Source organism: Pongo abelii, chromosome 4 (assembly GCF_028885655.2).
Source record: "Pongo abelii isolate AG06213 chromosome 4, NHGRI_mPonAbe1-v2.0_pri, whole genome shotgun sequence".
In the NCBI taxonomy this organism is placed as follows: Eukaryota; Metazoa; Chordata; class Mammalia; order Primates; family Hominidae; genus Pongo; species Pongo abelii.
In genome coordinates, this window is record NC_071989.2 from 29,278,541 (window position 1) to 29,305,692 (window position 27,152).

A 27,152-nucleotide genomic window follows, 5' to 3' on the forward strand; every position below is an offset into this window, starting at 1 on the left:
CTACCTTCATTCCTTCCTTCTTTCCTTTCTCTCCTTTATTTTTTCTCTTTCTTCCTTCCTTCCTTCATTCCTTCCTTGTTTCCTCTCCTTTCTTTTTTCTTTCTTTCTTCCTTCCTTCCTTTCTCTTTTCTCTCTCTTTCTCTTTCTTTCTTTTCTTTCTTTCTTTCCTTCCTTCCTTCCCTTTCTTTCTTTCTTTCTCTTTCTTTCTTTCTTTCTCCCTTGCTTTTTCTTTTTTAGTATGTTTCTCACTAAAATGTAAACTGATAAATTTTTAGTTGAATTCCAGAAAAATGTTTAATATCCATAGAATAAATTTTGTGCTTTATTTAACACAGACATTTTAGGTGACTTGATGTTTTATAACCTGGTTTAGGTAGAAAGTAAACTACTCTGGGTAGAAGAAATGAAAAAATATAAGCTAAATATTTTATCACAAATATCTAGGATAACCTATACTGTTATTTCAGATAGTTCAGATAGTACTAGAGGAATTTTGACCAGAGAAATGAAAATAAAACAGGAATACCTGCAAGTATATATCATGTGGAGGTACTTTCAAACTCTTAATAAATGGCTTAATAATTAGGAGTGTTGTGGACAAAGAAAAAGGAAGCTGTACCAACCTCATGTTACTTCTGTCTCTTCATTCTAAGTATCATCTCTGATTCTTAGTTCCAAAGCAACTCTATTATTACATCCAATTTCCTTCTTCTGTTGGATAGGGTTGTTGATATAGTCCATAGTGGTGAGTCTTTGTGGATCACGTGTTCCCTACTTTACTTGCTTATGAAAAGAAAATCCAGGCAGTCAATAAAGATTCAAATTTTCATCTGAGAATTGGACCATAACCTCCCCTCATCCTCACTTATTAGTGAGGACTCAATTCTAAGTAACATGATATTAAACTCAAACTAGCTTAAGCAGAAATATAAACATACTGGTTAACAGAAAAAAAAAGAAGCCAACAGAAAAGTCAAACTTTAAAAAGATTGGGTCAAAATGCTTGAAAACCATCATCAGAAATCTCTTTTTCTTCAATTATTGTATTTTATTTTAGAGATATTCTTGCTATGTTTCCCAAACTGAATTCGAATTAGGCTTTCCTCCTCAGCCACCTGAGTAGCCAGCTGGGACTACAGATTTTTTTCTTCAACTCTTAGTATCTATTTGTTCTGAGTTTGCTTTATTTTCAGGCATTTTCTTTCCAAATGGAGAGAAAGTTGCAACTGCAAGTTCAGGTTTTTGTTCTATCATGGCCAGTAGAATGATATACCATTTTTCTTTATATTTTCATTACAAATTTCAAGACTGCATCTAATAGATCCACTTGGAAACTGACTCATCTAGAATCAGTCATTTTTGGAAGGAGCCTCAATTTGGATTATGCCTATCCAGGGTGAAGGGATGCCTAATCTGATGTGCATAGACCTAGTGTGGGCAGAAACAGTTCACCACAGAGAAATCAATGTACATTTAGTAAAACAACAAAAATTAGATGCTGGGAGGCACATTAAGTGATGATCTTAACACACAAAGGTCTCAGAAAGCACAACTTGCATCCAAAAACTGAGAAGATTCATCCCTGCTGCTGCTGATAGTTTGTCTGCCCAGATGCTTTCCTCCACCTGGGAGCCACATCATCTGTGTTTTGGGAATGGCTCTTCCCTAAACCCAGGGGTGTTAATTTACTGGATACAGTAATCAATGGTGTACCATACTTATGGTCATAAAATAAACCAATTAAAGCCATTTCTAGGATTTGTTTTGAAAACTAGGAGGTTGGGGGTTGGATGTATTACGGGTAAAAAACCTGGCATTTGTCAGTGGCTATGTCAACATGTATGATTAGGAGTTTCTAAGAGTTAATTCACATAGAAAAAACAGAGATAAAATTTAGTAAGGAATCCTAAAAGTATGGAGACATTTCTTTCAGTACCTCTATGCCCTTTATAGGAATTCAATTATACATTCTCTTCTTTTTTATGTTTTTGTAATAAGCATGTAATATGCTTCGTAAATGGAAACTACACATGTTATATAAATGTGATGGTTAATAATAGGTGTCAACTTGATTGGATTGAAGGATGCTTAGACAGCTGGTAAAGTATTGTTTCTGGGTGGGTCTGTGAGGGTGTTGCCAGAGGAGACTGACATTTGAGTCAGTGGACTGGAAGAGGAAGACCCATCCTCAGTGTGGGTGGACACCATCCAGTGGTCTGCTAGTGCGGCTAGAACACAGCAGCTGGAAGAAGGTGGGATAATCTCACTCGCTGAGTCTTCTGGCTTTCTCCTTTTTCCCATGCTGGATGCTTTTTTCTATTCCTTCTGCCCTTGGACATCAGACTCCAGGTTCTTCTGCCTTTGAACACATGGATTTATACCAGCGGTTTGCCGGCGGCTTTTGGGCCTTTGGCCACAGACTGAAGGCTGCACTGTCGGCTTCCCTACTTTTGAGGCTTTTGGACTTGGACTGAGCCACCAATGATTTCTTCCTTCCTGAGCTTGCAGATGGCCTATTGTGGGACTTTGCCTTATGATCATGTGAGCCAATTCTCCCTAATAAACTCCCTTTCATATACACATATATCCGATCAATTCTGTCCCTCTGGAGAATCCTAATACAATAAAATACCATTCTTTTCACAGATCTTGTCAAAAGTTCCATTTCTCACATGTCTGTGGCATTTGAAATAAATAATTATTTATTAGTGTTTGTTTACTTCTAAAATATTACAAGAATTGGAAATTTGATTCTTATTGTTGCTGATTATATCTTCTTATTAAAGCACAGTTTACTAACAAGGGAAAATAAAACCTTCTTGAGGACAGCACTTGCTGACAAGCATACAGATGGCACTTTTACATGGCTATTATAGTGATCCACAGAAACTGTGGGTAGCCATTAAGCATGCTCATGTGGAAAAAACACATTTGAAGTAATTTATGACGTTATAAAATGGTGTGGGTTAGTAGCCGACCACATTGAATAGGGCAGAAGTAAAGGATATTAATATTATATAGTCAACTCTTTCCTCCAAGTGTCTCCAGATCAGCTATTTCCATCTTTATACTTCTGCCTTCTGGCCCTTGCAATTTGTCTTCGCATTAGTCATGCTAAAGCTAATTTGTATGGGCACACTAAACATTCATTTCCACAACACGGAGTTCAGCGCAAGCTGTTAGAATTAGCCATTTCTGCCATAGGTCCTTCTGTTGTTGGTATGCCCAATCTCAACCACATTGTTCTCAATTTTGCCATGCAAAGGGAAGAAATAATAGAGAATACTGCGTCACAAAATGTAAAAGCTGAACCTGGAAAGTGATGTGCATTCCTTTCTCCCATATTTCAATAGGCAGAATTCAGATGCTTGGCCCCAAATTAACTATTCAAGGCATAAGTTTATGCTTTCTCATAATTAAAAAAAAAGCTGGGATCCTAAGGGAAAAAAAGAGTAAATGACAGTGTCCAATACAATTCTGTTCCTCCTCAATTTTAAAATATGTTATTTTCATCCTTGCTTATACATTTTAACAAGCAATGCTTTTGTAGTCTACACATTGTTATCCATAAAGTTATGAAAATACCGTAAGTTATTAATAGTTTCATATATGTTTGCCATGACATTGAACAAATTTAGCAAGAACTCAAAAACAAAAAAACAATCTTTCTAAGACGGTGTTTTTAATGCTCCAACTATTATTACAATATTAAAACAAATAAATAAATATGTAGTTAAATGAATTAAATCCTAATAAATGTAACTCTATTAGAGAAGGAAGGCAGAAACTTCAGATTAGAAACCAACCACCTGCACTTCATATAGTACACATTGCTACTGAAGTAAATATCCATATGTATTTTTTTCAAAGTGTTCTAGAAGGAAGCACAGCAGCCATAAAGCCAATTGATTTAACTATATTGGAAGCGGCAGAAATTAATGAAAGTCTTGTTTTGGAAGAATTATTATTTCTTTTCATTACTGAGCAGAAAGGGGAGCGGCAGTGGCAAGATGATGATCTATGTAAGAGGAATCATCTGCTCATATAGGAATGGGGCCAAATACTGATGTCAACTAGAATGCATCAATGTGGAATGATCAAATACCCTTCACTTGCTATGGTGCATGCAAATTAGTTCTGATGACACTGCCTATAAAGAAATGATAAGGGTATAAAAAGAAGTTACAAAGTCTCAAACATAGTTTTCCCAGATTTAAATAATTTTACCCAAATTAAGAAGTCATCAAGAATACCCTTTCTCATAATTAAAGAGAAAGCCTAAACAACACCATACATAAAGACCAAAAAAAAGAAAAAGAAAAAAAGTTGAAAAGACCTGCCAAGGTTCTTTTCTGAGCCATAGTAACCATTTTAGTGGCCAAAAACTCTGCACCTCTTTTTATGACATCAAACTGTTTGGTGATACTATGATACTGCATACACAAATAAAATAGATGAAAGGATATTTTCCCTGTGCTAAAAAATGCTTAAATAAAACCTGATGATAGAAAGGTAGACTCTACAAGATTTTTAATTGTGATGGAATTCATGCTTCTTTTGAGTAGCTACCCTAAGGGACAGTCTCCAAAGAAAATGCATAAAATCTTGGATTTTCCACAAATGATGGACTGGCTGATTCTGGGTGGAAATGCCAGTGAATATTTAATATGCTGTATAATTACTAGGATAGTTACAAGCTCAGTCAAAGCCCTGATTATGAGGCTGTCAAAGATTTAATTACTGTGCCATATCATTTTTCCTCCTATAAGTTCTGATATTTTTAGTGCATGAATTGGCAGAATTCATGAGTTTGTGTTTTTTTTAAATCAACACATATATTAGATCTCAGCAAAAATACTAGGCAGTATTTGAGGACTCCAAGATGATAACACATCTGGTTAAAGAAGATATGCTGTCAGTGGGAGAAGACATAGTGTCTATAGTAGCAGAGTCAGTAGAGGACAGAAGGGGGCTTGGATGTGGGTAATTGCGAGATATAAGCATATTTCCTTAAAAATGGAAGTAAGATGCAAAAATAAACCCAAGAGGCAGACTGGAAATAAAGGAAGTCCATTCCAATTAAAAAAATGTGTTACGAAGGCTTTGGAATTGCCCTAAAACTTAATGATTTTAATTGAACAATCTGTTAAGAAACAAAGCAAAACAAACACCCAAAGGCAAGTAAGACTAAGCAAAGCAACACACACACACAAATAGTATGAAAATGTATTCCATGAGATATAAAGCCAATGAGACAAATGTTAATAATTGATGAATCTAGGTGAAGAGTAGAAATTTATTAATTGCACTGTTTTTGTAACTTTTCTATAGATTTTTAGTTGGGGAAATTTAGTTAAATGATTTGTTAGACAGAAGCTAATGTAGAAATGGTCTACAAATAAAGATATTAGATACTGCCACAATTTAAGACTACAGTTGTTTGGTGAGTAATAACCAATATGCCCATTTGTTTTAAGAGATGTCAGGCTCATAATAAACAGACCACAGAGAGGACAGAGTGAGAAACATTTATGTAAACAGGGGCATTATTTAGAAATCTATATATAGAAAAATAGTTGTGCTAATCAGCCCCACATTCTTGTTTCTTCACTCTTAGAGCACAGATAAAAGGGGTGTTCCATTACAAAAAAAAATGCATTCCCACTAAGTAAAATGAACTAGGAATTTAGGTGAAAGCTAAGACTTCTTTAGAGGAAGCTGATAGCTGGGGGAAAATTTTGTTTTAAGTTTGGCATTATGTCTTCTGCCTTCCAACTGGCTTTCTATAAACCTGATTTACACAGAGTTCTCAGAAAGAATTGTTCAAAGAACTTGAATGAAATACCTATTAGGAAAGCCAAGTGATTCTTAACATCATAAAGGTAATTCATATCTCATAGGCAATCAAAGGTGTAAGTGAATCAAGAGAAAAAGCATAAAGTTGAGCAGCTGTCTAGAAAGTTTTGAGTCACAGAAACAGACAAAAATATAGAATAACTGATATGGTTTGGCTGTGTGTCCCCACCCAAACTCATCTTAAATTGTAATCGCCACAATCCCCACATGTCAAGGTAGAGACCCGGTGGGAGGTGACTGGATCACGGGGACGGTTTCCCTCCTGCTGTTGTGATAGTGAGTGACTTCTCATGAGATCTAATGTTTTTATAAGTGTTTGACAGTTCCTCCTTCACACTTGCTCTCCCTTGCCTGTTACCACGTAAGATATGCCTGCTTCCCCTTCTGCCATGATTGTTAAGTTTCCTGAGGCCTCCGCAGCCATATGGAACTGTGAGTCAATTAAATCTCTTTCCTTTATAAATTACCCAGTCTTAGGAAAGTTCTTTATAGCAGTGTGAGAACAAACTAATACAGTCAGGCTCCCTTCAAGTATAAAGTCCATTTAGATAGAAAGTATTAAGCATTAAAGAGTTTAAGAAATGCAGAATCAGTGATCCCACCCATGGAAAGGAACCATTAGAAAATAACACATCAACAACAAAATTATCAATTAGAAAAGGAAAAATTTGAATCAGTGAATCTGCATTATTTTGTAATGGTGTAAGCATGTCATTATACATTTGACAATACCCATAGCCTGTACAAAGCAAAGAGTGAACACTAATGTGAACTTCTATTAATAGTATTTCAATATTGACTCATAAATTATAACAAAGGTACCACATTCATTTCTTCTAATATAGAAGTAACTGGTAAATGGGTTTGCAACTGAAAGGGCATATGAGAACTCCACACTTTCCACTCAATTTGGTTGGTAGAGATATGAATCCTAAAGGTGCTTCTGGTGAGGTCTCAGAAAGAGATGAAGAACATGTTACTGGTCAATGGAGGGAAGATGACCCTGGTCATAAAGTGGCGAGAACTTGACTGAATTACATTCTACCGTTGGGAGGAAAGTAGAATTTGTTAGCAAAGAACTGATATTTCCAAGCACAGTGTAGAACAAACTCTCTGGTTTCTCCTTCTTGCTTATACTAGCTTAATATGAGAGAAAATAGATAAAATGAGGAAGAAATCATTAAGCAAAAAGAAAACAACACTTGAGGATTTGGAAAATTCTCTGCTTATCCAGGCAGCAGCAAAAGATGAGAAAAATAGATGCTCTGGAGAGAACATTAAAGCTATGGCTGGACAACCACTATTTAAGATTGCTAAAGAGATTAGACATGTGATTTATGGATTTAATCAAACATCTAACGAGAAACCAAGAATAAAAGTTGGGCTATTCGGGAAGGATCTGTGGAGAACTTATATGTCTGGTGGCTTAGAATCCCATGAATTTCATGGAAGACTGATAAGGGTTATGATAATTTTATACCAGCAGACACCATAAGCTGGGACTGATAGGATTGGAGATAGCAAGAAATAAGGGAAAAATGATACTGAGGGAAGAGTCATAGTTGCAGAGGCCAGAAAGGACAGAGCAGTGGGCCCAGAGTTTGGGCAGCCCAATGGGGACTCCAGAGCTAAGAGATGGGGTCACTGCCTTATAGGACCCAGGGAATTAAGCATCAGGTCACAGAAAATTAGTATATGGCCTTAAAGCCTAATCGAATTTGCCTGGCTAGGTTCTGGGGTTGCTTGGGACCCAAGACCCATTTTATGTTTCCAATTTCTCCCTTTTGGAATGTGAGTGCTATCTTATTTCTGTCTTATCACAATGTAAAGTTTTTTTTTTTTTTAAGTTTAGTCATACGAAGTATGTTACTGGAGTAAAACACAACAAAATTAGAAATCAAACACGGCAGAAAAAATAAAAAAATCAGAAATATGTGGGAATTTAAAAATGTACCACTAAATAATTAATGGGTCAAAGAAGAAATCATGACAGTAATGATAAATAATTTGATTTAGTGGAAAATGAAAACAAAACATAATAAATTGAATAGAATATAGCTAAATCAGTGCTCAGAGGAAAATTTATAGCTGCAATATGCTTATATTAAAAATAGAAAGGTCTCAAATAATGACCAAATCTTCCACCTTAAGAAATTAGAAAGAACATTAAGAACAAACTAAACCCAAAAGAAGAGAAATTTTAAAGATTAGAGAAAAAAATAAAACGGAGAATAGAAAAATGACAGAGAAGATCAGCAACTAAAAATTGTGTCTTTTAAAATAATTGATAACATTATTCAACATTTTAGCTCCTTACAAGATTGTACAAGCTATGCCATCAATGATTCCTGGTGCCTTCAATTTGTTAAATAGGTAAAAATGCACATACATTGAAGTGTTGTGAGGATAAAATTAAATGGCAAGTGCTTAGTAAATATCCCCATGCCAGGTCCTTGGCATTTGAATGAAGTTCAGACTTTGTACATTTGAATATAGTTATGCACAGATGTATTTAAATGTGTGTATAAAGTACCTATTTTTTCTGTAATTTATATTCTGTAACTTAATACTTTTGATATCTACTGCTTAAAATTTTACTACAAATTGAGATATGATTCTGAATTCTATTTAAATCTTAAAGTTTAGATATTAAAGACAATATTTATATATTTTGATTGTCTTTGGATTCTTACCGTTTGGTCATTTATTGAGATAATTTTATATTTCAATTAAAATTACGAAAGTTAGACAATTTAATCATCATTTTATACTTTATTAAGTAATCATGGGTTGATTTATTTTATCATCACAATTTAGTTGAGGATAAAAATGTGTACATCCCTCTCAAATAAATAACAATTTAAGGTTAATTATTTGATGCCAATAATAGTTTTAAACTGAATAAAATTAATTAGTTTATTGACAAAAATTTATAATATTACAATTTTAATCCATTAATCTTAGTTTATATCTGAAAAGGTTAACAATTTTGAAGTCTAAAAATATCAATTTTAAAATATTAAGAATCATTTTACCTTGAATTTTTTAAAGTAATATTTATTAGTTCACAGTGAATCCTTTGAGAAGTAAGTGAAGCAGATTTATTTCCCTAGAGACAGTGGATCACACAGTGTTGGAGCAAACAAACACACAAAAAAACTGACAGTATATTTACATTTGCCTCAGGGGAGCTGGTGCTTCCAAATTTTATGACAAAGTCTAATACTTCGAGGGAAATTTGATCTTTCTGATAGTACTACCAAGTTATCATCCCAAAAGCGAAAGAATTTTGTCACATTTAGAAAATCAAGGCAATTTATTATTAGGAGATAAGGAAACATGATTATATTTTTGCACAATATTTAGTGCAATGTCTTTAACTCTAGAATTTTAAAGGCATTCAATTTGGACAATATTGTCCCATATTAAACAGTCTAATTCTTTCAGTTGTGCTATTTAGTTATTATTATCTGGCTTTTTTTCATGGTTGAGAGAAGAACAGAAAAAGGAAGGGAGAGAGAGAGAGAGGAAGAGAGACAGAGAGGGAGAGAGAGAGAGGGAGAGACAGAGAGAGGGAGAGAGAGAGAGAGGGAGAGAGATCATTCATAATCACTTAAAATAATGGCAAAACCATTTATGTGTTTAGGATATTTATCAATTAGAAAAAATATAACATCTAGCATTTTTTATTTCTTCTTAGGCTGTAAAATGTATAAACAAAATAATACTTATTTTGAATAACATATTATCAAATATCAAAACTAAATGTAATTTCTGAAATGAAAAATTTTTTAAATACACAGCCACTGATACACACAGACACTTTATTAGGTGCTGATTATTTTATGAGTCCCTTGTTTGTCTGCTTTCAGTATGCTGGACAGTAGGATAAGATTTTGTGGTTGAATGTCTTATTGAAAAATTGAATTTCAAAGGTAAGTTACAGGTTTTTCTAAATCCAAGATATGTGGGGGTTGGGACAGTGGCTGAAGCCATGTTTCATGGGACTGTAAAACAAAATACAGAGCTGTGTAGAGCTTAAAGATGTGACAAATCAAGGCTGCAAAATATGGCCCAAAATAAAATTAATATTGGAATCTGGAATTATACAGAGAATATATTGAAATAAGGCAATCTATATGTGACACCAGACTAAATGAATCTCTTGAAAAAATTGTTGTCTGGAAAAAACAGAGATTCACTAATGGAAAGGATTGTATCATCAATAAGTTCCTTAAAAAAATTAGATGCTTCTTGCAGAAAACTTAATGATTATATGTCATAGCGTTTGCCAAGGAAGGAAGTGTAGAATACTGTCAAACATTTTATCCTTAGATGACTTTACTCAGATGATTTGTCCTTTTATTTATTCATTTATTTTTACTTAGGTTTTATTGAAGTATGATTTTCATGTAATCTTATTAATCAGTTTTAAACAAATAGTTTGATACATTTTTAAATGTTTGCTATTATTTAATCACTACCACAATTATGATATAGAACATTTTCATCACTCAAATAGTTTCCTCATGTTCCTTTGCAGTCAGTCTCTTCCCCATATCCTCTGGCTATTAGCAATCAATGAACTGCTTCCTAACACTACATTAAATAAAATTGTATAATTTGTAATCTTTGGGGACTGGCTTTATATACCTCTGAGAATTATCTATGCTAATGTATATATCAGAAGTCAGTTCATTTTTAATATTGATTTACATTCCATTATATGCATATACAATTTATCAAATTTTTAGAAAGAACAAAGAAAGTTGCTATAAATGTCTGAGGTCTTGCCTTGGGGGTGCACATGTTTTAACTTATTTTGGTAGTTACATTGAAGCAAAATTGTTGATTCCATAATAATCATAGGTTTAACTTTCTAGTGGCTAGACCATTTGTCATTGCAATGCAGGGAAGTTCCTCACCAGTGTTTGGTAATGGCCATTCTTTTCAAATTCAATCATTTTGGTAGGGGTGTAAAGTCATCTTATTATGGTTTTAATTTGCATTTCCTAATAACTAATAACCCTGAGAACCTTGCTTTGTGCTTAATTATCATCCAAATATTTTGTTTGGTGAAGTGCATCTTCAAATATTTTGGCAACTTTTATCAAATTATTTTTATTAATAAATTGTAAGAAGTCTTTATATATTCTGGATACAAATCCTTTATCAGATATACGATTTTTCATATCTTCTTTCAGTTTTTCACATTTAGTATAATGCTAGCTATAGTTACTTTGTAGTATCCCTTTATCAGGATGAGAAGTTTCCTTTCTACTCCTAGTTTGCTGAGATGTTTATCATAAATCACTGTAGAGTTTTATTAAATCCATGAGATTGTAGTAATATTAAAAAATTGGTTATAGGCAAGGAATAATGCCCTTATCACCTTACAAATGATAGTACTCCATAACCAAATAGTAGATAAGGGAAAGCATCTCTTTATAAAATTATTCCAATCAATAAATTAAAATAAATGATATAATTAGAATATCACAATTTTGCAAGCCCTAATGAATTAATAAGAAAAATAAAATATTTTATTTTTTACTTCATTTATTCTTTCTCTAACACTTCCTTTGTTTATATACATCAGAGTTTCTGACGTGTATCTTTTTCCTTCTCTCTGAAGACCTTATTTTGACATTTCTTGCAAGGCAGGTCTCTTGGTGATAAATTCCCTCTCAATTTTTAGTTTTCTGAAAGAGTCTACTTCTTTACTTTTGAAGGATAATTTCACTGCTTACTGAAGTCTAGGTTGGTGATTTTTGTTTTCTTTCAACATTTTATATATTTTACTTCACTCTCTTCTTGCTTGCACAGTTTCAGAGGAACAGCGTGGTATAATTCATATCCATGTTCTTCTGTGGGATTTTTTTGTTCATTTGTTTTGTTCGTATACCCCTTTATGCCCCCTTAAAATTTTAACTCACAAACTACTCCACACTGACCCTCCAGCAATCCATCAATTACAGATTAAAGTGCTTCTACCAACAGTGTTTCCAGCTGCAGGCTTCTGCTCCTGGACTTTTTTACCTGGACTTCTTTACCCACAAACTGTGAGTCTCTGTATCTCTCTGTCCATCTCTCACCATTTTCAGGGCAAAAGTTTTTTTTCTATTACTCATTTATTTGTTGAATCTAAATGTTGTTGATATTCAGTTAGTCCAGCTTTGTTCTTGTTGTGAAGATTAGAGTGAGAATCTCCAATGTCTTTACACATCAGATCAGAAACACACACAAAACTCAAAACTATAAAACTTCTAGAAGAAAACAAGGGATTAAATATAGGTGATTATGAGTTTCCCAGTGAAATGTTACATACAACATCAAAAACATGATTCATGAGAAAAACAAATTTTATATTAAACTATATTAAAAGCAAAAATTTCTGCTATATGAAAGACACTATTAAGAAAATGAAAACACAGACCACAGACTGGAAGCACATATTTATATAAGACAAACCTGATAAAGGAGTTGTATCTGGAATATACAAATAAGTCTTAAGACTCCACAATAAGAAAACAAATAATCCAATTAGAAAATAGACAAAAGATCTGAACAGATACTTCAGCAAAGATACATGGATGCCAAATAAGTATATGTAAATATGCTCATCACAAGCCATTAGGGAATTGTAGATTAAGACAACAAAATACCATTACATACGTGTTAGAGTGGCTAAAATCCAAAACCATAACAATATCAGATTGTGAGGAGGTAAAGCAAAAGTACTTTAATTCATTACTGATGGAAATTTAAAATAGTAGAGCCACTTTGAAGGATGGTTTGGAAGTTTTTTACAAAGCTACATATAGTCTTACCTTATAATATGACAATTGAAATCCAATTTACCAAAAGTAGTTGAAAACATATCACAAAGCATGCACATAAATGTTTATAGCAGTTTTATTCATAATTCCCCAAACTGGAAACAACCAAGATATTCCTCAATAAATATATTTATAAATGAAATGTGTTATATTCATACAATGGAATATTTTTCAGCAATACAAAGAAATGGCTATCAAGCTATGAAAAGACATGGAGACATCTTAAATGTATGTTACTAAGTTAAATCAGGCAATCTTAAAGACTACACTATATGATTCCAATTATATGACATTCTGGAAAAGGCAAAACTAAAGACAGTGGAAAGATTAGTTTTTGCCAGGGGTTGATGGGAGGGAAGCAAGGCTAAGAAAATGGAGCACAGAGGATTTTTAGGGCAGTGAAACTATTCTGTATGAAAATAAAATGGTGGATACATGACATGAGGCAATTGACAAAACCAATATATTTTTTTAACACAGAGAATGAACTTTAATGTAAACTATGAGCTTCAGTTATTAATAGTGTGCCAATATCAACTGCAATAAATGTACTATGCTAATTCAAAATATTAATAATAAATTAAACACAGTGGGAGCCACATATGTGAGATCTCTGTATTTGAGTTCAATTTCTCCATAAATCTAAAACTGCTCTAAGAAATAAAGTATATTAATTACATGAAAAAAAGAAGTTCTGAGACTACCTATATTGAGGACACACTTCTCATCATGGTGCTTTATCCCGGATCTATTGACCAGAGAGGTGTACCATGGAAAGGTTTTAGGGTATTGAGAAACTCCTCAATCTGTGTGAAAACTTTCTATCCTTGTAATTTACAGTTTGTATGAAATTCTTGTTATAGACGTTGATCTCAAAGCTTTAAAACCCACATTGAAGTGTTAATGTTAATCCTGAAGTCTATTGCTATTTTCTTAAATCTTAATACATACTTCTTAAGCAACTTAACTCAGGCAAAACATTTTTCGCAGACAATTCTTTTTTCCAAGTCTTGACACTGTAATTCAATTACGGAAAATTTCCTAAAACATTCAGTAACCAATATATTAAAAACTTTTATCCAAAATTGTATGTGGTCATTCATTTAGCTTCGTTGCTTTCTTTTTAAACATAATTGTCAGTTTACATGGCACTTTTGGCTTCTCCAGTACATAGATTTTTGTTGTTATTTTTCAGAATTCAGAAAGAATGACCTGTCCCATGTGATTTTTGGTATACAATATATTTCTATCTAAATCTTAGTGTCCATGTCTTGAAGAACCCTGGCAGCAGCAGCATTTTGATTAAACTAATAACTTAGGTTTCATGCCAGTTGGATGCACAAAAGTCTTGACTTCACATTTGCTGTGACTGCACTGCAATGAAGACAGATAGTTCAAACTATTTTGATTAAAAGTTCTGATCACAGTTGCATAATGGTTTGGCCATTCTGAATATGAAATAGGCTAAATGAATTATAGCACATGAACTTAATCAACTTCATCTTGTTTATATCCAGGCTCCTCTCCAACTCATCAAGGTCATTTTGAATTTTAATACAGCTTTTAAATGTGCTAATTGTCCTACCAAATTGGTGTCATCAGCAAATTTACTAAAGATACACTCTGGTTCATCACCCCAATCATTAATTTTTAAAATGTTTAATAGTAGCATACTGAGTATGACCCCAACAAAAATATAGTTAGCACTTAAAATTTCAAAAGATGGTACTTTATCATCAGTTGCCTGACAACTTGATATTTTCCATTGGTTAAAAAATAGATTTGTTTCTTTTATTAAAGTACAAAGTTGTGTTTATCTACGTGTAAATGCTGGTGTCAGGCATTTTGATCTTAGAACTAGAAAGTAGGGAATATGTCTATGTTATTCCTTGCTGATATTTTGATACACTATCACTTTTATTTGATTTGTCTGCAGTTAAAATATCCCACCTATCATCCTTTCTTCTTTCTGTCTTATGTGACCTCACTTTTACAGCAACCAATACTTGAAATATTTAGGGCCTATACTTCACCGCTGTGCCTGGTTCAATCACCTTAACATCCCATTACCCTGACTTTCCAAAGCCCTATATACATTTTTACTCCATTCTTCCTCAGGCAAAAACACATGCTCATACCTCAGAACTTGTCACAATAATATGACAACATTTCAAAAATGTGGATGTCAAGCATTCTTCCACAATCATCCTCAGTTGTTGTTCTACCTTTATTTTAATATCCCTCTTTAATAATAATTTTACCTAATTTCAACACAGAATTCATCAGCCCTATCACCTTTCAAGATTCACATTTTCCTTCATATGCTGTTTCTTCTTTGCTCAGGCTAGAAAATCTATGGAATGGTATTATTATTCTCTAGCAAACCCAGCTTCATGCTCTTTGGCCTCTTGCCTATGTGCTTGACTTATTATATTAATTTCCTAGGGCTGCCATAAAATGTACTACAAACTGGGGGGCTTAAAGCAACAAAGATATATCCTCTCACATTTCTGGATAATTCAAGTCTGAAATCAAGGTGTTGGCAAAGCCGTGTTCTCTCTGAGGGCTCTAGGGAAGAATCTTCCCTTGCCTCCTCCTCGTTTCTTTTGGTTGAAGGCAATCCTTAGCATTTCTTGAATTCACTACAATTCTGCCTCACTACAATTTCTGTACTTATCTTCACATGACCTTATTCCCTCGAGGTGGGTCTTTCTATCCAAATCTCCCTCTTCTTATAAGAATACTAGTCATTATATTTAGAGCCCAACCTAATCCACATAAATTTATCTTAATTTACAACCTCTGCAAGGATTCTATTTCAAAATGAAGTCACATTCTGAGGTTCTGGGTGAACATAAATTTTGAGGGGATATTATTCACACAGTATATTGACAAGTTCCAATCCTTGTTAGACTCACAAAATTTCTATTGGATTTTTCAAACTGGATTTCATAATATATCTGCAGAAAATAACATATGTGAACTTGCCACTTGGAAATCATGACAACAAATCAATAATACCTCTTACTATCCAAAATTCTTCCTATTCCTTAAAAATGAAAGTCCACCTTCTTAGAGGGTTATTTTACATTTTCTTTAATTATCTAAAATGTACATTTTAAGAAAGGAGATGACAACTCATGTAACTAGCCACTGCCAGTTTACTGTAACTGGGACTCATATTCGGGGTCAATATTTATCCCATTGCCTTCCACTTATGGGAGAACTAGACCCCTAAAACAGTTCCCTGTTTTTTCTCAGTGTACTATTTCTCTATTTTCACTCTTTTCTTCTTTTTTCTTTCTTTCTTTCTTTTATTTATTATTATTGTTATTATTATTTGAGACGGAGACTCACTCTGTTAACCAGGCTGGAGTGCAGTGGTGCAATCTCGGCTCACTGCAAACTCCACCTGCTGGGTTCAAGCAATTCTCCTGCCTCAGCCTCCTGAGTAGCTGGGATTACAGGCACCTGCCACTATGCCCAGCTAATTTTTTGTATTTTTAGTAGAGATGGGGTTTCACCATGTTGGCCAGGTTGGTCTCGAACTTCTGACCTTGTGATTTGCCCACCTTGGCCTCCCAAAGTGCTGGGATTACAGGCATGAGCCACCGCGTCTGGCCTATTTTTCACTATTTTCATTACTATGCAACTACTGACTCATGTTCCAGTTGTTAGAAAACAACCTCCACTTATTCTATACTCATTTCTATTTCATCCTGCTATATCTGGGAATACTATAGCCAATACTTCACTAAAATTATTTTAATTCTGTTTAATAACTCTATTTTGCCAAATTCTTAAGTCTGCTATCTGTTTTTGCCTTATGAGAAATCTTATCACTATTCACCCCAGCTGACCACATTTTATATTTCTTAATATTTTTCATTAGTTGCACGACAACAGTACTCTCCAGACCCCTTCTGTATTGCTGGCTGTACATTTTCAGTCATCAGAAGAAGCAAATTTAATTTGCCTCTTCCTAATTTAACTAACTGCTCAACGCTGGAGTGCTTTAGAGCAACCATTTCAGACTTCTTTTCAGTATACTTCTGATTTCTAAATAAATAGACACCTAAACGATGATTTCATCCCACAGCTTCGAGGTCTCTTATATATATATATATATACATATATATATATATATATATATATATATATAGCCTTAGTTTCTATCCAGTGATCCACCATTTAGGTGCTCAGAACAGAAACCTACATGCCACATTCTGTTCTGGTCTTACCTCTGGTCCGATACACTTACTCTAGATTTTGAAACAAAACAAAACAAAACAAAACAAATAAAACAAAACAAAAAAACAATGTAGACAGAGAATCAGAGCAGATAAATAGTAGGGGCCAAGTATGTTATGCCTAGGGAGAGCGTGGTAGATAGAGGCAGCATAAAGTGTGAAGGTGTATACAGACTAAAGGGTAAATTATATTCAGGAGAAATAGAAAGATTCAGGTACTAAGTTCAAGGAAAGAATAGCAGGATATAAGGAGGGAGACTGTGAATGAGTCCAGAACATGTACAGCATTCTAAATGTTAAAGAATAAGACATTTATGCAGCCAACAAACATATGGAAAAAAGCTCATCATCACTGGTCATTAGAGAAATGCAAATCAAAACCACAATGAGATATCATCTAACGCCAGTTAGAATGGCAGTCATTAAAAAGTCAGGAAACAACAGATGCTGGAGAAGACATAGAGGAATAGGAACACTTTTACACTGTTGGTGGGAGTGTAAATTACTTCAGCCATTGTGGAAGATAGTGTGGTGATTCCTCAAGGACCTAGAACTAGAAATACCATTTGACCCAGCAATCCCATTACTGGGTATATACACAAAGGATTATAAATCATGCTACTATAAAGATACTTGCACACATATGTTTATTGTGGTACTGTTCACAATAGCAAAGACTTGGAACCAACCCAAATGTCCATCAATGATCGACTGGATAAAGATAATGTGGCACATATACACCATGGAATACTATGCAGCCATAAAAAAGATCAGTTCATGTCCTTTGCAGGGATATGGATGAAGCTGGAAACCACCATTCTTAGCAAACTAACACAAGAACAGTAAACCAAACACTGCATGTTCTCACTCATAAGTGGGAGTTGAACAATGAGAACACATGGACACAGGGAGGGGAACCACACACACAGGGGCCTGTCGGGGGGTGGGGGGCTAGGGGAGGGATAACATTAGGAGAAATACCTAATGTAGATGACGGGTTAATGGGTGCAGCAAACCACCATGGTACGTGTATACCTATGTAACAAACCTGCACGTTCTGCACGTGTACCCCAGAACTTAACGTATAATCATAATAAAAAAAAAGATAAGATGTCTTTAAAGAAAAATATGATGGTACTTTATTCTTACATTGAACTTGAATTAGTTGACATGGTATGTACAATAATAAATAATGATGAAAAACATCCTTGTAAATAATAAGTCACCACTGATGTGTTTTGTTATATTTAAAGCAATACTAATGCTTTTATTACAATATGGGAGACTCTTTTTTTGGTAAGTAATTAATAATCATAATTTTAGTGGACAAATGTAAAAGTTGTGAATAATGAAGAAAAGTAATGAAGAGTCTTCAGGACTTGGGTGTAAAGGGCAACAACAAAGCATTACATACATAAATTAAAAATGCATTTGTAATAAATTAATAAAATTTTGTAAAAATAAAGAAATTTTAACACAGCATTTTAACAGTGTGAAAAATTATTAAAATTCTTAGTGAACATTAGGAATATTATAAGAAATAAATAAATCTTAGCAAAATAACATTTTAATAGTGTAACAAACATTCTCAATGTTCTTAAAGACCACATTTTGACCCAAAACTAACAGCATACAAAAAATTAAGAAATAATTTTAAAAAATTGAAATTAAGAAATAATATAAGAAATTGAGAGGATATAAAATCTGTGGAACCAATCATGTGACCTTATAATATGGTTTCAGTCTCAACTAAGAATATTTTGTCTGAACTTGTGATTCACTAGGAAGACACTCCAGATGAGAATCTATTGATAAGGTCCGCCATTTAAATGTTCTAAAATTCCTTTCAGACAACTTCAAAATATATGCATGTATACTAACACACACACACACATACAGTTGTATAGCTATGTAATATGATATAAATATATATGTTTAAAATACTTATAAAAATCTTTTATCATAACAACATGCATTATTAAAAGTATAAAAGAACACTAAACATGTCTCAACATGCCCAGGCATTTATTTTTTTCCCTAAAGAATTTGTGTATTGCTTAGTAAAATATAATTTTTCAGCTTTTTACTGCATACCGTATAAATAAGTTATATGTGTTTGGTGAAGCAGTTTAACTTATTCCCATAATAGAGTAATAAATACTTATTCTTAAAAGACAAACGTAAAAATTTCAAACATGTCTGTTTATTGCTGCTTAGTCATGAAAAAGGTTAATAACTTAAAATATTCTGGAAATGTATTTGGTTTTTAAGAAATACTTAAAACATATTTTTCAAAGAGCTACATAATTATAGATAAAGTATATACTATTAATAAAACACAAACACGTCAATAAATTTGCTAATAAATCTTAAAATCCACACATCTTAAAATAGAAGGTATTAAAACTGACTCAAGAAGAAATAATCTATTTCTATAAATTTAATTATCGACATTGAATCAGTTGTCAAAAGCTTTCTCCCATCCAAGAAAAGAGAAAAAAAAAATACAAACGAAACACATATAAAAAGTAAACCTGATGATTTTACAGGTATACTCTTTGAAATCTTCAAGGAAGAGATAAATAAAATCTTATGAAAACTTTTTCCCATAAGAGAACAAAATACCTCCTTTAATAACGGGGGGATATTAACAGCCATGAACCATATCTAATGCTAACCATGAGCGATGAGAAGATGGAGCAATTGTCAGAATCCAGAGACAGAGATAATAATGTGGAGGCAGCTATCTCTCTTTTGATTGTTCAAGGGTCAATTGAATGTCCACTCTACAACCGAATTGCTCTTTGTCATAGTTCATACAGGACAGTTCTGTTCAGCTCACAGAACATGGTAAAAATAAGATCTAGAAGGGTTCACAAGAGATACATCCTACTGCTGAAAAACCTTATTTTGCAAAATTAAATATGCACACACACACACAGATATACACTTGGAAAATAGAAATTTATGAATGCTTTTTCAATTGTGTGTGTGCATGTGTATATTCTCATGAGTATATAAGAGGATGTTAACATTCAACAGGTTCTTCTATAGAAATTTATTTCTCTTTGTTTCACTTTTCATTTTGCTGTGCTAAATTATGAAGACTGAAGCTATTTTAGAGAGTGAGCATATCTCCTCATCCTTTCCCTACCATGCAGCTTAGTATGTATTTAAAATATTTCCCCACATCAATTGTGTATTTGAAGTCTGAATTCTCCCCACCCAGTCATTATAAAGAACAAGGAAAAGTTATCTGAGGCTGGAAACCAATGGAATTCCATAGTAAATGACACACAGTGAAAAACAGTAGTGTCAGAGTTGATGACAGAAAGGAAAACATCAAGATTACACATGGCTTTTTAGGAATGATTCTCGACTTACTCTGAATATGACAGAAGCCATTGGATGAATCTGATCTGAGGGGTGACCACATCTGACATATTTAAAAATGACCCCTCTGGGAAATAGAAACTAGATTTGTGAGGCAGAACAAATGTGGAAGCAAGGGAATTAGGTGATGATTATGTCAATATTCTACGAAAGAGATGATAGATAGCTGCTTGAACCAGAGTGTCTGCCAGGGATGCAGTAAACAGTGGTCAGATTTGTTCATGGATAATAAGGAGTTGGGAATATTAAAGCATTTAGTGATGGATATACAGTTGACTCCTGAACAACCCTGGAGTTAGGGGCTGAGACCTTATTATTTTTAAATCCATGTATAACTTTTGATGCCCAAAACTTTTAACTACAAATAGCATACTGCTGACCAGAGCCTTACTGATGATAACATAAACAGTTGATAGTTGATTAGCACATATTTTGTATATTATATGTATTATATACTGTATTTTTTTTGAGACAGGGTCTTCCTCTATTGCCCAGGCTGGAGTGCAAATGGAGTGATCACAGCTCACTGAAGCTTCCACATCCCAGGCTCAAGCAATCCTCCTGCCTCAGCCTCCCAAGTAGGTGGGACTGCAAACCTGTGCCACCATGCCTGACTAAATTTTGTATTTTTGTATTTTTTGTTTGTTCATTTTTGTAGAGAAGGGGTCTCCCTATGTTGTCCAGGCTGGTCTTGAACTCCTGGGCTCAAGTGAACCTCCTACGTTGGCCCCTTAAAGTGCTGGGATTAGAGGCATGAGTCACTGAGCCTAGCCTTACATACTGCATTCTTACAGCACAGTACGCTAGAGGGAGGAAAAAGTTATTAAGAAAATCATAAGGGGTTCTCCATCAGACAGAGGGACAGAGAAGAGCGCCCTGGCAGATCAGGACAGTCATTGGTAGAGGACTGCACAGAATAGCTGCAGCAATGTGGAGATAACCCTCAATGTGCAGGTGCAGGAGCCCATGAGAGTGAGAGGCTTAGGCAAGGTGGATATCAGTCTGCCTACTGGGTGGCACAGATGTTGGGCATGCAAGCAAAAGGCTTGGATTGGTTTCTGTCCTGCCGCACCATCTGGTTTCCTGGGGGGCTGCTGGGACCACGATCTTTGGAGGGGTATTCCCATACATGCCACAGTACCAGGATTTTGGGAGGACCCAGAATGCTAAGGGCTTCTCTACCTATGCACGTCTGGTGCTACTGGTGGCCAATACACTGCTGGTTTGGAAGGCATTTTGTGCTGCCTGTCCCATGGCAGAGCATACTCATGATCTTGACCTTTTTGCTGATGGAACTCTGTACTATGTCGGCCTGGAAAAGGAACCAAATATAAAACGCCAGCCTTTGCAGACTCCCATTCTTAGCACTTCTGGCACTGGGGCAGTTTCATGAGCTATGTGCACTGTGTCCTGGTCTTCACGAAGGTGACAGGGAGCCTCACTTACCTGTTCATCCACTCTGCCTGCGGAAACCCTGGACTTCCTGGCCAAGGCCACTCTGAGCGTGCAGGAGCCCTACCAGCAACGCTGGCCACCCATGCACACAGGGCACGAGAATCAAAATGGTGCTCGTGAGAACAAGTGGCGACACCTTCAAGATAGCCACAGCTTCAAGATGCCCCTGCAGTTCTCCATCTGTTGCAGGTGCTGGTGGACCTGGCCGTCCTGGGGAAGGTGTAGGCCTTCACCCGCCACCCCTAGAATGCTGCGCCCGTTGCAGCGCCCGTTGCAGCGCCCGTTGCAGCGCCCCCGGCCAGAGCCAAGGCCCTCAGAGGCGGCCGGAGCCAAGACCCTCAGAGGCAGCCCGAGAGGACCAGGAAGTGTGGCACCTGCGCAGGCGCCGGCTGGGACGCTGGGTTTCCCGGATGCCGGAGGGCGGGCACTGCGTCACCCGGCAGGCTGACAGGGGTTCTGTGGGGAGAGATGAGATGGCGTCAGGGCGTCAAGTTCTGGATCAGGACCCTGTGGAGGTCTCAGGGCAGGGGGTGGGGGCCACTGTGTTCTCCAACGCAAGCACGCGGAGAATGGATTTTCTCACTCCAAGGGGTGGAGGGGTTCAGGTATTTGTTTGTTTGTTTTGTTTTGAGGCGGAGCGTCGCTCTTGTTGCCCAGGCTGGAGTGCAGTGGCGCGATCTAGGCTCACTGCAACCTCCGCCTCCTGGGTTCAAGGGATTCTCCTGCCTCGGCCTCCCAAGTAGCTGAGATTACAGGCGTGCGCCGACGCCTGGCTAATTTTGTATTTTTAGTAGAGACCGGGCTTCCCCAAGTTGGTCATGCTGGTCTCGGACTCCTGACCCCAGGTGATCCACCAGCCTCAGCCTCCCAAAGTGCTGGGATTACAGGCGTGAGCCACTGCCCGGCTTAGGTGTTTTTAAGGTGATAGTAAAAGCGTCTTTTCCCACTTCCTCTGAAACACATAGACACACACACACACACACACCACACACACACGGCCTGAACCTGAACAGGCAAACTTCAGGTCCTGAGGGACAGCGGGCCCTCAGGAACCTTCCCTGATCTTGGTGAGTTTGTGCCCCAGCTCCCTGGATCCATCACAGCCGCATCTCTGGCCTCCTGGTGGGTTGAGGGACTGCGGACCCGGAGTGCAGACCCAGAAGCGAGAAGGAGACCTGGCCTCAGGGGTTCCCCGTGTCCCTCGATCTCTAGAGCCTTCGGCCTCAGCACGCCCCTGACTGGACACCCTGGTTGGACTGGCTTCGCCTCTGCGCCCCAGCGCGTTGGGCACCCACAGCAAGGCCTGGGTGTTCTCTGCCCCAGGTTCACGTAGAAAGGAGGCCGCAAGGACGCAGTGGTTCCCGTGCTCTCGATTTTCTGACCAGATTCGGCCTTCAGAGCAGCCACCTCCAGAGACTCGGCCCTGCCACCCTGGCGCGCGCCCGGACGCCTCGCTGCCTTGGGAGACCCTAGTGTAGACACCCCGGGGAAAGCCGGCCTGCCCGGGTCCCAGCCTAGCTGGGGATGAGCCAGAGTGTGTTCAGGAGTGTTCCAGTCAGAGCCTCCAGTTCTCGAGTCCCAGCTACCCTCGGACAGACCTGGAAGCCCTCTGGGAGGAGGAGGGGGCCGGGACTGGGCTGCGCCGACACAGCCCCAGCAACCTCCCTACGGAGATGGCGGGTGAGTCTCCCCTTGCCGAAACCCCCTTTACTCTGAGTTTCGTCCACATTGCCGGACACAGCTTTGCAGTCCATCCTTCAGGACAAAGAGAAGGCGTCGGGTCAGGGGCGGGGATGCCGGCCAGGCGCCCCAAGGATCTGCAGGGCCGCGGCTGCTGGGACGCCTTGTCGCACCCTCTGCTGCCCTGGGATCGGGGCCTGAAGCGCCCTCCAGGGCGGTGGGCGGCAGCGCAGGTGCCCCTGCCGTCCTCTGCCCGCTGCGCACCCCGCCGTCTTGGGTCCCACAGTTCAGAAGAGTCCACTGCTTCTGGTGGCTGTGGGAGCAGCTGTTCTGACTTGTCAACCCATAGTCTGCCCGCCTCCTCGTTTCCAGTTTAACACGAGGTCATATTCGTTCTTACCAGCCCTGTGCTGCCTCCAGCCGGCCCTCAGGCCCGAGGGTTCTAGGTGCTTCTCTGCGGCTCCCATAGGGGTCCTCTTTCCTTCTGGAGGGCTGAGGGGCAGCTTCCGTGTAGACGTTAACGCTGTCAGCGCCAAAACGCTAGGACTTCAGTGGGAAAATGTTCAAAGTTGTTTCATCCTCCAGAGTTTTTCTCGGGAAAAACAAACAAACAAAAACTCTTGAGTGCTTGATTGAGGATCTGGCTTAGCTCTTTGGCCTGTAAGATGCTTTGAACATCTCAATTTTTATTTCTAATGAACGGAGGTGTTTGTAGAGGTAATTGCCTGCAAATTAAAATGTCACCAATTTTAGTCACAGTTATGGTGAACGAATGTGCCGCCATGCGGCGAGTTTCAATCTTTGTGGATCCAGAAAAAAAAAATCATAAGAATGTGGTAAATATGTGCCTGAATTTTCTGGTTGAAGCTACAAATCTGTCAGTTTCCGGGGTACTTTAAAAGGAAGTTAGTGAGAACTTTGGTAGGGAATAGGGGAACAAGTGCTGTGTCCACGGAATCAACGACATTTAACAGTTGGGAAAATTAACAGGATCCAGCAAAGAATTCTGACAAGTATTTACCAGGGAAGTAAGTGAAAAATTTGAAAAGGAAATGTCCCCAAAATCAAGGAAAAAGCAGTTTTTCTAGAAGGATAAAGCGATCAGCTGTTTCAAATACTGGCAGCAGGTTATGCTGAGGACTTAGAATTCATCTTTTATTTTTTTGCATTATGAATTTTAGGGGTGATTTTGTTAGGAGTTCAAATTCATGAAAACTACTCAGTGCTACCCTTTTATAGATTACATATTCATGCTTACATTTTTTGAGTCAGATTAATAATATAAGTACAATTTTTTCTTAAGGAATCCTCCTATTGTTTTCTCTGGGACTGAGAAAACCTAACTTCATATTCACACATTTTTTTTTTAAAAGAAATGCTGAATTTTTTTCTTGAACCCTAGCTTGTAACATAATTATTGATACAGACAATAAATAAGTGTATTATTTAGCTGCAAACAAATTAATATTAAAATGTTATTATGTTATATATAAAACATAATTGCATGTGATGTGATTATTCAATTGAATTTTAGTTGATTCATAACAAAAGTCTTATTTGAAAGAACTGAGAAAATAACAAGAAGATAGATGATAAATAGACCAAAAGTGAGAATTACAGATATTAAATCTTAATACATTTAATGGGGCTATTATTTAATCCTTAACCCTCATGGTACTTCATGGTATAGAAATTATTTTATAATGATGGTTCAGTGTATTTATAATCATATGTTTATAGAGAACCATTGAAATTAATTAAAACCAAGATCATTTGATGATAATTTGTGTCATTTCTGTTAATATTTTTTATGTAGAAAACCACAGACAAGCTAATTTTGAAAATACATTAAATTCGAATTCTGTATACTAACATTCATTTAGCATAGCACTAAGACTATTTGCTTTTTAAAGTTAATATGTGATGATTACAGATTTATTTTTCCATTAATTTTCAGCTAGGAATACAGAAGATATATTTCATCCCAAATAATCTGCTAACTCTGTAGGAGATTGGTAGGGAAATATGCATGCTACTTACTGTGGCATTTCTGAAAGAACCAGCTTTCATTATTTTCCTAACCAGTCTTCACCTATCAGCTACCACTTTGGATATATATATATATATATATATATATATATATATATATATATATATGTACAACTGACTTCTTTTACATTTAATTGTACTCATGGGAGTCTATTAGTGACTCTAACTTTAATAAGAAATTTCTAATCCACAGTAGTTGTTTCTTTCTGTTTTGTTTGCTTCATTAATCATATTCAGTATATATAAGCTAACTAAATAAATAAAATTTCTATACAGTAGTTCTAAAGCTTACTATTGTGAAGGAAGTCATTTTGGATTATATCAATACATACTTTTATACATATGTACAGAAACAGATATACAAACCCCTACAACAGAAATGAGTAATGTTTTTTAAACTGAGATATCCAGTTGTACAAATTCTACCTATGTTTATTTTTTCTTTATGATTTATATATATATATGGAAGTATATTTCATTACCAGCATTATGATGTCAGTGCAATCTAGGAAAAACTAACGTACACTCACACATACAAACAAGATTGATTTGAAATATTTGTTTTGCCATGGTCTCTTTTATTGACTGGCAAGTTTCTCTATATATATGTACACACACACATGCAAAAAAAATCTTGAAGGAATCATGTAGGTCTACAAAACTTGCTTTTCTAAATTAGTAATACATGTTTTGCCAATGCAGATGTTTTCATGATGATAAAATAAAATGTAAAAGACTAAAAATAATTACATTATATTACACAAATATAATTTTGTATGAGATAATAGTAAATAGTCTCCAAATATGAAGTTACAAAATGACATATGTGGTACACAAAAAGTAACATTTTTAAAATCTACATTGATGAAAGGGGAAAAGTATACTCAGAAATTTGAAAATTTAGTTTTTTATGGTAACTCATAACAGTAAAACATTTTTTTCAAGTCTTTAAGTTTTTCAAAAATATTTTCAAGAGATAAAAATAAAAGCTAAAGTTATAAGATATATACACACACACATATGTGTGTGTGTATGTATATATATTCTATTGATTAGCCCCAGGAGAGATGGAGACAGACAAGTGATTAGGAATGGCATAATTCAAATTCCCAGTAGAAATTGCATCATTGCATTGTTCTTTTCTGAGGAGAGGGTTTGTGATAATATTAATGAAGAAGAAGAAACTTGGCAAAAGGCCCAAGCTCAATCCAAAAAGAGCTAAAATTATGTCACATTATCTCTGGGAGAAATGGTAGGTGATGAGTAGACATAGATTTCTATGATGCATGAGGGAATTTGCCTTTGGTGAGGAAATTAACAATTATCACATTATTAAATAAACACTAAATCTGAAGCCATAACTACACAATTCTATTGAGGAAGAAAATAATTTTGCTAATACTTCTGATTTTAAATTTTTTATATAATAAACATACAACTGAAGAAAACAAAATGTTGCATTCAAATGAGCTGTTTTTAATACGGAGAAAATTCAAGCTCATCTATATAGAAATATTGGTGGGATGAAAAAATAAGTATGTTGGAGGCTGAAAACTGTTCTCCATATAGGAGTGAGAGAGAGAAAAAAAATTTCAATTACATATCTGAGATTAAAGGCAAGAATGATAAA

General features: G+C 36.0%; 2 long non-coding RNA genes across 4 annotated transcripts in view; one reads left to right on the forward strand and one right to left on the reverse strand.

Annotated features, from left to right (window-relative positions):
• The window catches only part of LOC129059357 (uncharacterized), a 102,000-nt gene extending 79,730 nt beyond the window's left edge, over positions 1-22,270 (reverse strand). The window contains exon 1 of one of the 2 annotated variants that reach the window (XR_008525182.1): positions 21,785-22,270. This is a non-coding gene — a long non-coding RNA (uncharacterized LOC129059357). The remainder of the gene's footprint in view (positions 1-21,784) is intronic. The other variant, XR_008525181.2, reaches the window with a different exon arrangement.
• Positions 22,271-22,494: 224 nt separating this feature from the next.
• The window catches only part of LOC129059358 (uncharacterized), a 77,280-nt gene continuing 72,622 nt past the window's right edge, over positions 22,495-27,152 (forward strand). Inside the window, exon 1 of one of the 2 annotated variants that reach the window (XR_008525183.1) lies at positions 22,495-23,473. This is a non-coding gene — a long non-coding RNA (uncharacterized LOC129059358). Of the gene's footprint in view, positions 23,474-23,963; positions 24,134-27,152 lie in introns of those variants that run through there. The other variant, XR_008525184.2, reaches the window with a different exon arrangement.